At 58.5% G+C, this 7,676-nt stretch overlaps 1 long non-coding RNA gene across 2 annotated transcripts; it reads right to left on the bottom strand.

The window, feature by feature from the left end:
- Positions 1-1,138: 1,138 nt before the first annotated feature.
- LOC144231400 (uncharacterized) lies at positions 1,139-7,471 on the bottom strand. Of its 2 annotated transcripts, XR_013335078.1 has the most exons (4): positions 7,074-7,471; positions 3,949-4,102; positions 2,228-2,394; positions 1,139-1,341 (listed from the first exon to the last, which is right to left on the bottom strand). It is a non-coding gene; the product is annotated as an uncharacterized LOC144231400 (long non-coding RNA). The 2 variants fall into 2 exon arrangements; XR_013335077.1 differs by lacking the exon at positions 1,139-1,341 and having other exon boundaries at positions 1,844-2,394.
- Between the last annotated feature and the right edge of the window lie 205 nt (positions 7,472-7,676).

The raw sequence follows: 7,676 nt of genomic DNA, 5'->3' as shown, positions 1-7,676 counted from the left end.
AACAGATCAGTAGTTACATGAAACTGGTAAAAGGCCCACGGAATCTTTTCAGGAATGATGGGAATGTCCTTTATCCTGATAGAAGCAGTGTTTCAAGGTTGAATACATTTGTCGAAACTCAGCCAACAGGGACACTCTACACACATGCAGATTACAGTACATAACCTATGACTCCAAAAGGTTTATTTTCATATTATTTTTTATTTCAGAGAGAGAGCGAGTAGGAGAGGGCAGAGATAGGAGAGAGAGAATTCCAAGCGGGCTCTGTGCTCAGCCGTGGGGCTGGATCCCTCGACCCTGGGATCATGACCTGAGCAGAAATCAAGCATCAGAGGCTCAATTGACTGTGCCACCCAGGCATCCCCCCAAAAGGTTTATTTTTAAGTGGTTTTTAAAAACTCTTTCATTGTCCCAGCTGGGGGGGCGGGCAGCCTAATTAAAGGGACATGGTGGCATCCAGAATAATGAACGTCTACACCCTAATTCCTGGAGGCTGTTGGAGTCGGAGAGGCTGGGAGGTGCTTTTCCACTGGCTTTGAGGTTGCAAGAAGGGCCACAGGCCACGGAATGTGGGCACTGCAAGACGCTGGAACAGAGCAGGCAGCAGATCTTCCCTGGGGCCTCCAGAAGCACACAGCCCTGACTCCTTGCTTTCAGCCCTGGGGGTGGAGCGGGGGGACCCGCGTGGCCCATCTAAGCTGCGGAAGTGTAACGTGAGGGAGGCGTCTTGTTGTAAGCCACTAACTTTGTGGCTACTGTTACCGCAGCCACAGGGCCCTAACGCAGAGACTCTCCTGGCGTCTGTCTGGATTCGCTCCCTGCGCTTCGGCTGGTTTTCCTTGTCACCAGCCGCGGAGGGGAAATTCAGAGCGCCTGTGACCTTGTCACGCCCCACGTGGCTGCAGCTAGCCCACAGCCACCCCCCCGAGGGTCCTGAAGCCTCCCAGTACCTGCCATGACACAACTCACACGGGACCCTCCACGCTCCTCCGTTTTTATTTTAATTTATTTTTAAGAGAGAGAAAGAGCGCAAGCAGGGGAGGGGCAGAGAGAGAGGAAGACAGAATCCGAAGCAGGAGTCGGGGCTCGAACTCCCGTGAGATCAGGCCCTGAGCCGAAGTCAGACGCTNGCATCCTCGGTCTGGCTGTTGCAGGTGAAGTGTTTCTCCCGGCACGGCCGTCTCATGTTCCTGAGGACTTCACATTCCCATTCGCTGGGGCTCAGCTCAGACTGCGAGCTGCGGGCCCACGGTGTGGAAACACCCCCTTCTCCGGAAATGGGTCCAGGTGCAGCCTGGGAGGGCCGCTGTGGGTTGGTCACGTTAAGAGCCTGGAAGCAAGCTGCATCGACCGGAGACTGATTAAATGAATGTGGCACATCTGAAGGTTGGCTCGTCCTCTACCGTCTCCTTATCAGGAAGAAGGTCGAGGTTCGGGGCGCAAACTCCAGACCGAATTTCCTGACTTCAAATCTGTCCGTCACTTCTCGGACAAGCTGCTCCTCTCTGTGCCTCAGTTCCCTCAACTGTGTGATGGGGATAATGATAGTTTCTCCTACAGCCCCCAAGGCCTACCCCACAGCACTGAAACTGATACAGGTGTGTAAAGTGCGCGGTACATAGTGTTATTGGCGGTCTTCAGAAATAAAAAAGCAAATGCCCATTTGCAGAATAGGAGGTTGGTTTTTCATACATATTTAAAGGCCTGCACATATTTATGAGTGTATCCAAGATGCAAACCAAAGGGCGGGGCCAGGTTCAGGGGCGTGGGACCCATGCAGCCACACAGCCCCTGGGCTCAGACAGGCCCCACGGGCCACTTAATGCTCTGCCTGCACCACCTTGAAATTCTTAATACTTTTTTAAAAAGTTTATTTCTTTTGAGAGCAGCGGGGAGGCGCAGGGAGAGAGAGAAAGAGAGAGAATCCCAAGGAAGCTCTGTGCTGACGCGGGGCTCAAACCCTCGAACCGTGAGATCATGACTTGAACCAAAATCAAGAGTCTGACACTTAACCAATCCACCCAGGTGCCCCGATTCTTAATAATTTTTGAACCTGGGACCCCACGTTTTCATTTTGCACCAGGCCCCACAGTAACGTAGGGGGTCCTGATGGGAAGGAACTCCTTCCTGACTGGTTCTCCAGCTAACCCTGGGGAAGAGCGGGGACAGGAAGACTCTCTTGTAGCCTTCTGTCCAGTTACACGTTTACAAGCCCTGGGTAACTTACAGATGCGTATCCAGAACGTGAGAGGAGATGTTACAGAGAATCCAGGCACCCGGCGGGACGAATGTGGGCTTGGAATGGACACAAGTGGATGGAATTCTGCCTCCCGCAGTGAGTTACTGGTCCACTCACCTTAGATAAATGAATGACTCTGCTAAGACTCTTTCCTCCTGGAAAAACAAAGAAACAAATTGGGCATCGTGCCCTGCCTCTTAGGGCGGCCGTAATGGAATGAGTCCGTGGTGTAAAGGTGCTTTTGTCAGTAACCGGGCTGCTCGTTACTGGGTGAGCATGGCTGGGGACAGGAGGCGCAGAGGTGCCCTGGGGGACCCACTAACGATTAGAGAGAAGAGGCCGGGGTCAGAAGTCTCGACGGAAACACTCTAGGAGACAAGGTGGGAGAATCCAACTCAGACCCGCTTCAGCCAGAGAAGGCCCTGGGCAGGGGGAGTGACGATCCAGGTCGGTTGTGCTGGGATCAGAACCTGATCAGCCTGATCAGAACCTGATCGGGACCTGGCAGCAACACTTGTCTCTGTGCTTCTCTGCCCCCAGATCGGGGTGTGTGGGGGGGAGGGGGGGTGGGCTCAGGCTCCCCGCCTCTCTCAGCCCAGACCCCTGGTGCTAGGGGACAGGTAACTGGGCTGGCCGCTCCCCCAGTGAGGGCAGGTGGGCAGGGACAGCAGCCCAAGGGGACAGCGAGAGAAGACGGAGGGGACAGCGCAGGTGCACACCCCCTCGGACCAAAGCCCAAAGTGCGGAGAAGAGCAGTCCCAGCGTTGGCTCTCACTTTAGCTGCATGACCACAAAACCCCGAGGGGCCTTCTGCAGCCGAAGCCTCACTCCTGGGGGGGCTGGGGGCCCCCTGGGGGCACTTTCCACGCACCCTCACTCCCCGCCCCTGTTCTCAACAGCTCCTCCCCTCTCCTCTGTCAGCCAACCAGCTTGCTTCCTACTTCGCAGAACAAAGCCACAAAACCCAGGGGAGAAGTCCACCCCAGCGATGGAGCCCCCAGCCTGTGGACAGCTGCCCCTGCCCCCCTTGCCTGTCGCTGGACTGTCCAGACACCCCTCCGGGGCTGGCCTCTCCACAGGGCGCCCTCGCCGGCTCCCTGCTACTCGGTGGCCCGTCCAGCAGGAGCGCCCCCTGCAGGCGCTGCTTCCCCTTCCCTCCCGTATTCCCAGCAGGCCGCTCCCTTCCTGTCCGGAGACACCTTTCTTCAGGGTGTATGGGGTTCATTGAGCTACTCTTTCTTGTTGGAGGGTTTGAATGTTTTTTAAATATCCCGTTGAGGGGCCGCCCTCTCTGCCTGCTCCCCTTCTGTGCCTTCCCTTTCCCTCCTTTACAATTCAGTCCAAATCGGGGCCCCTGGGTGGCTTAGTCGGTTANGAGGCAACTGTCCAGGGTGGCAGGGTGGGGTGTCCAACCCACAGCCTGGTGAGGGGGGAATCCAGGCGGGCGGCCTGGTGGGAGGTATCGGAGCCCGAGGGAGGAACGAGAAAGAGGGGGAATCCTTGCATGGGGTCGGTAGCCCAGAGAGTGAGGAATGCAACGTGTGCGGTGAGGGCAGCAGCTGCCTGATGGGGGGGCGAGTGCAGCCCAGGCCGGGTGAGGAGGGCACCTCCCCTGCTTGGTTCCCCAGAGCACCAACCGCCATGGGAGGTCTTGCAGACGCATTTGTTTGCTTGTTTATTTCTGAATCGGCCCCGGCCCCGCCCCCCACCTGAATGTCCCGCAGGCGGAGACGTTGGTCACCGCAGTATCCTCAGGGCACAGGAAGCGTGTCTGGTGACATGTGGCATCGCGAGTCGAATGGATGAGTGGAACGTAGGGCCGCGTCCCTTGGCGGTGGCACAGACCGCGAGGCTTGGGGACACCTGGACAGGGGAAGCGGAGGGCAGGGAGAAGCGAACCGTGACGCGGGTTTCTGCTTGGACCAAGGGCGTCAAGAAGGACCCCTTTCACCGAGGCAGGAAGGAAGTGAGGGACGGGGCTAGGCTGGGCAGGAAGCTGGGCTGGGGTCAGGTTCCGGTGAGGGGACTGCCTGCTGGTGCCCGGGTGGAGATGCCACAGGGCTGGGAGCGAAACCGCTGGGGGGCTCCCGCTCCCCGCACAGGAGCTGCGAGGAGCCGGCAGAGTCCGAAGGTAGAGGCTGGGGCCGAGCTGCCCAGCAGCAGGCTCAGCCAGAAAGCGGCGCTGGGATAATCTGCCTCTTGCGCGAAGGAATTAGGAAAGGAATAGGAAGGTTTGGGGGAACATACAATAAATTCCCAGCAAAATGAGCTTGCTGCTTCAATACCTGCCCCCAAGCCACGAGCAGCCCAAGCGCAGCAACGCCAGGGTGCAGGCGCGCGCCCCACGCCCCGGAGGAAGCTGGGCGGGAAGGAGAGGGAATCCGGGGGCGCAGCGGCTCCTTAGCTGGGCCAAGTCCAAGCGCACCTTAGCCAAACGCGCCGCCGGGAGCTCGTGCTGGACGCGGCTAAGCGCGGCGGGACAGCGGTGGCGTTGACCGCCTGTCGCCACCAGGTGGCGCCCGTGCTTCCCTGGAGCGCATCCGGGAGGCCCCGAGGTTGGCGCCCCGCGGGAGGTGGGCGGGCCGGCCGGGAGGCCCCGCCCCGGACTCCACCTCTGTCTCTTGGTCAGGCGCAGCCTCGCCTCCCACCCTGCGCTCCTTTGGGGGTGGGGGCAGCCCAGGGGTGTGTGTGTGTGTCTCTGTGTGTGTGTGTCTGTGTGTGTGTGTCTGCCTGTGTGTGTGTCTGCCTGTGTGTGTGTGTCTGTGTGTGTGTCTGTGTGTGTGTCTGTGTGTGTGTGTCCCCGTCCATCCAAAGCAGGCCTCTCGACCAGAGGAGACTGGCGGCACAAGCCCCCAGCAGACGTAACTTCCCATCCCTGCTCAGCCACTTACTACTGCCTAAGCTAGGCATGGGGCTTCACGTCTGCCTCAGTTTCCTCACTGCAAAATAGCAGGTAATCCTGACTTCACAGGGGTGTTGTAGAGATTAAATTACATGGTGATGGGGGCTCCTGGGTGGCTCAGTAAGTTAAGTGTCTGACTTCGGCTCAGGTCATGATCTCAGTTAGTGGGTTCAAGCCCCGCGTCCGGCTCTGTGCTGACAGCTCAGAGCCTGGAGCCTGTTTTGGATTCTGTGTGTCCCTCTCTCTCTGACCCTCTCCTGCTCATGCTCTCTCTCTCTCTCTCAGAAATAAATAAAAAACATTAAAAAAAATCTTTAAATAAATAAATTACATGCTGATGGTGATACACATATATTGAAATGTTTTGAAGCTTTATCTTGAGAGAGAGAGAGCAGGGGAGGGGCACAGAGGGGGACCGTAGGGAGAGAATCCCGAGGAGTCTCCACACTGCCAGCACGGAGCAGCGCGATGCGGGACTCGAACCCACCAACTGTGCGACCATGACCTGAGTGAAACCAAGAATCAGATGCTTAATGGACTGAGCCACCCAGGTGCCTCGTATTGAGCTCTAAGGATCAGGCATTGTTCTAACCACTTTACATATAACACCTCACTTTATTTATTTTTTAATTTATTTTTAGTAGGCTCCACACCCAGTGTGGGGCTTGAACTCACAACCCTGAGATCAAGAGTCACAGGCTCCAGCCAGGCGCCCCTATAACACCTCATTTTAATAGTTCCCTTCTATATGGAGTGGCTTTCAACTAGAGGCTGGGTCTCCTCTGCAAGGGAAAGGAGGCATCCCTCTAGCCCCAGGGTGCTGCTCACTGATGAGGGGGGACTGGTACCCAAAGACGGCAGAAAGAGGCGGGTACGTTTTGGATGCTGAAGGCCGGAGGGCCTCTCTTGTTTCCGGTCTGCAACCCAGCAGCTCGGCCTATGGGGAGCAGAGGCAGTGGGGGGGTGCAGAGCCCACCCATCTCTCAGAGAGCAGCAGAAGTACCAGTGAGGCAGACAGCGCCTCCAGCCCCGTCCATACCCGGCTTCTGCTGTGGTCTGACAGCCCCCAGAGCTTCTGGGAAAGGGACCCCTGTCATGGCGGATGAGCGAAGGCCAAGGCACGACATTGTGGTTTCAACCTCAGAGACGGGGGCGGGGCGGGGGGGCAACGGTCCCTTCTGTAGGAGGTGGCCAGGGTCGGCGGCCCCAGCAGCGCTGTGGAATGATGGAGGTACCCAGGGTGAACTAGACATCGTGTCCTGGGGCCGGGAGAGCTAGGATCCAAGTGAGAGCCCCAGTGAGACAGCCTTTGGGGCCGTCCCTCCCCACTCCACCACCTCACTCCTGCCTGGGTACCTCTTCTCCTTGCTCCCTCATTCCGACGATGCCTGCTGGGCAGGAAGCCAGAGGGTCGGGGCTACCCTGAGTCCCAGGCGTAGAAGGAAAGGGGGTTCTGAATTCACCTGGAGTTCTGAGTCCTTGGGGCTGTCAGCCAGCTGAGGTGATCAGTGCTCGATTGAGTCCTGGCGGTTGGTGCCCCACCCCGCGACTATCAGTTGGCTGACTTCCCCTCCCTGGCACCCACCCCCCCACCCCCGTCTCTAACGAAGGACCCGGGGCCCTTGGACCTTCCAGCTCACACGCTGCAGGAAACAGAATCTCAAGGGATGAGCCGTCAGCAGCCTTTCCTTACCACCCGTTTAGACGTGCTCGGATGGAGCAGCCAGACGCAGTGCTCCCCCTCTGCCCTCCCCCCACCCCCCGGCCCGCCCCCAGGCCCAGAACAAAAACACACCACAAATAGAAATCAAAGTCTGAGAAAGAATCAAGGAGCCATGACCCGGCCGTGGGAAAGGCTGTGTGGCCTTGGCCGAGTCGCTTAACTTCTCTGAGTCTGTTTGCCCATCTGTAAACTGGGGTGGTTGTACTAACCTTGAGGAGCTGCTGTGGACAGGTGAGAGGAGACGTAACGTGCAGGACACAGATGTAGGGCTTGGTCTAAAGGCAAAGCCCCTAAAAACACAGCCGGAGGGTCTGTGCCGGACTCTCCCATCAGCACCCCTGCCGCTCGCCCCCGCAGCTCGGGCCGGGGCTGCCCCCTCGCCGCTTTCCTGTAAGGCTGCGGCTGGAGGGGCTGCCACACTCGCTTCTGCAGTCTTGCTCTCAGGCTCCACTTCCTGTTTTTCTCCCCAACGAATTTTGCACCATTGCCCTTTCATCAGAGCGAGCCAGTGGGGGGTGGAGAGGTGAAGGTGAAGGCGGAGGCCCGCCTGGGAAGGAAGCCCGGGGTCGGCGGACCCCCGGGGGCATCAGGAAGCGGGGAGAGCAGTGTGCTTCGTGCGCTGCGCCGTCCAGCTGCCGGGCTCTGGGCTCTGTGGTCTCCAGCTCCGAGCAGAGGCAGCAGCAGCAGTTGGGAGGCCGGTGGGGGGAGGCGGGGGGCAGCTGCCTGATGGGAGGAGCAGAGGAGCCCTCCTTCCCATCCTCAGTCTGGAAGCAGCGTTTTTTCCTAGATGTGGGGGCAGGGCCTAGGGATGG

The sequence above is a fragment of the Crocuta crocuta genome, unplaced genomic scaffold, assembly GCF_008692635.1.
Source record: "Crocuta crocuta isolate KB4526 unplaced genomic scaffold, BGI_CrCroc_1.0 scaffold13, whole genome shotgun sequence".
Lineage (NCBI taxonomy): Eukaryota > Metazoa > Chordata > Mammalia > Carnivora > Hyaenidae > Crocuta > Crocuta crocuta.
The sequence above is the reverse complement of the archived record's forward strand: the minus strand, read 5'-3'. Positions and strand labels throughout refer to the sequence as shown.